General features: G+C 34.6%; 1 long non-coding RNA gene across 1 annotated transcript; it reads left to right on the plus strand.

The window, feature by feature from the left end:
* Positions 1–255: 255 nt before the first annotated feature.
* On the plus strand, positions 256–1,873 carry LOC107598315 (uncharacterized). The gene is made up of 3 exons (XR_001610545.1): positions 256–337; positions 426–517; positions 1,817–1,873. It is a non-coding gene; the product is annotated as an uncharacterized lncRNA (long non-coding RNA).
* The last annotated feature ends 648 nt before the right edge of the window (positions 1,874–2,521 follow it).

Here is a 2,521-nt window from a genome sequence, read left to right on the forward strand (position 1 = left end):
CACACAGGGATGCTCTACCTCCACCGCCGACACTCTGAAATAACTCTCTCCAGACAACTCCCAAAAGTGGTGGGATTTGGACTGTGATTGGACGTTCTGTGTGTGTGAATCCGCTGAAAGTATTTGGAGAAGCATAGATCTCACACTAAATGTCACACAAAGTGAACTGCCAACATATGACTTGAAGTAAATATTTTCTCAGGCACAAATTCATGTGACCAATTAACTCCCAATCTGTTTCGGCTTTTGATGCAAAAAAAGGAAGACAAATCTAAGAATATCTTCTTAAATATCTTCATTTCCTGAATCCTTTATGTCCGTTCCACCTGTCACAAAAGTGAGTCATCAAAGCCCTGGGGCTTTCAGAGGAAGACAGGCTTATGTAGGGACAGCTAAAGGAAAGCTTTAATCTGTCTTCTTTTCAGGTCCTGAATGGTTGAGAGCTAAAGAGGCCCGTGGCAATAGGATGCGTGAATGAGATCGGATTGGACGGTCAAAACCTGACCCGTTTCTCTGGGTAATTAGACATTTTGAAAATTCGAAAAAAATTTAATAAAAAAATTACGAGTTATTAGCAGTCAGGCATGATTAATTTATGCAGCAATAGTGTAGAATAGAAAGATTAAGTGAGTAGTATTTGTCTGGTCATGTGATCTCAGCATGAGAAAGTGTTATTTTAGTATTATTTATAATAAAAGAGTATTTATTCATTTTTGAACTAGATTTTAGTTTTATATTTTATATTTAAATTTTTTAGCTTGTTTCGGTCATTTTAATTTAATGTGGTTTTGTCTTTTCTATTAGGGTTTTTTTTGTACTATTTTAGTAATAGTTAGTACTTCAGCTTACTTTGTTTCAGTTAGTTGCCCAGGCAACATTTCTCATTTGTATTTATTTATATATTTTTAATCAATAACATTTTCAACCTTATTTCAATTCCTGATATTATTTTAGCAGTTTTAGTGTTAATTAGGTTTGCAAAGGGGTGGAAAATTTATGGAAACTTTCCAAAAATCCCTGGAAGACTACAAAAAATCCTGGAATGTTTCAGAAATTTACTGGAACTTTTCTAACTCATTTTTGCAACCCTAGTGTTAATTAACAATAGCAAAACTATTTTAGTAATGTTTTAGTACTTCAGCTTACTGTATTTCATTTTTATTGTTTATAAAACTTAATTTTGTTTTATTTCAACCTTACTTTAGTTCCTGAAATTAGTTTTAGCAGTTTTAGTGTTAATTAACAATAACAATGCTGTCATGAGGTGACTAGGGTTGTTACAGTTAACTAAAACTAAAATTAAAACTAAAATTAAAACCATTTCATTGCTTAAGATAAAATAAATGTCAACTGAAATAAAGTATGAAAAATATTTTATTTCAGCTAGTTGCCTAGGCAACATTTCGCATTTTAATTTTGTTTCACTAAAACTCAAGTAAAAAAAAAAAAAAAATATATATATATATATATATATATATATATGTATATGTATAAAACTGAAACTACAAAAATTAAAAATTCAACAAAACCACTAAAACTTTAGCTAAAATTAAAATTAAAAATATTAAAATAAAAATTGATTCAAAATATGAATACAAACTATAAAAGTATTTTATGATAGCACTGGAGGCAACCCGATCCATATTAAATAGTTTTTATTATGCTACAAAGACTGAATTGTAGTATGTATGTATCTCATATGTACGTTATTTTAAAATAGTTGTAGAAAGTACTGTTAATTTATTTACGTGTTAAAATGAGGACGATACATCCGTTTCACAATACATATGAAGTGCACCTTTAACTAATCTTTCAGGGCAGGCATGTTTTCATATCACACCCCATGCCATGAAAGCGATGACCAGATGAAAGGCCACGCAAACGCCGGTATGCCCCCTCGCTGCAGAGCTGAAGGCTAGGAAGCGATCGTGAGTGCTGCGCTAATCACTGCTGATAATGCAGCGAGCTCCGGTCCTGCCGTTCGTAATGAGCGAGTTGTTTTGGGAATCTGGGGTGACGGCGGCTCCTGCAGGTGTCTATTGTGTTGGCTCTCCAGGAGAGGTTTAGGAGTGGGAGGAGTGGCGGCTGGTTTGAAAACCACCACTAGAAAAGGAGCAGGCATGGATTAGCTTGTTCCCAGCAGTATGGGGCTATTTTGGAGGTAACGTCATTAGATGGCATTAAAGCGATTCACTTTTTTCCCCTTTATGCCGGAGTCTTTCCACAGTGAGGGGAGGATTAGAGTAAAAGCAGCTTTAATTGACAAACCACAATCATTATCGATTTGCCTTCAAATAACGTTATCCTCGCTGATACCCTACATAAGTGTCTAGCTTTAGATCCAGAGAAAACAAAGTGTGTTGTATTCATGTTCTGAAAGCGATCCTGAGTTTCTCATGTTTAGTCAAACAAGGTTGATTGTGTTTAGCAAAATCCGTGTACGTGTATCTGAAATTAGTTCAACATCCGAAGTAGCGTTTTGCGAAAATGCCAGGTTGTTTCGTCTAATGGCTCCTACTTC

This window comes from Sinocyclocheilus grahami, unplaced genomic scaffold, assembly GCF_001515645.1.
Source record: "Sinocyclocheilus grahami isolate Dianchi unplaced genomic scaffold, SAMN03320097.WGS_v1.1 scaffold250.1, whole genome shotgun sequence".
Classification (NCBI taxonomy): Eukaryota; Metazoa; Chordata; class Actinopteri; order Cypriniformes; family Cyprinidae; genus Sinocyclocheilus; species Sinocyclocheilus grahami.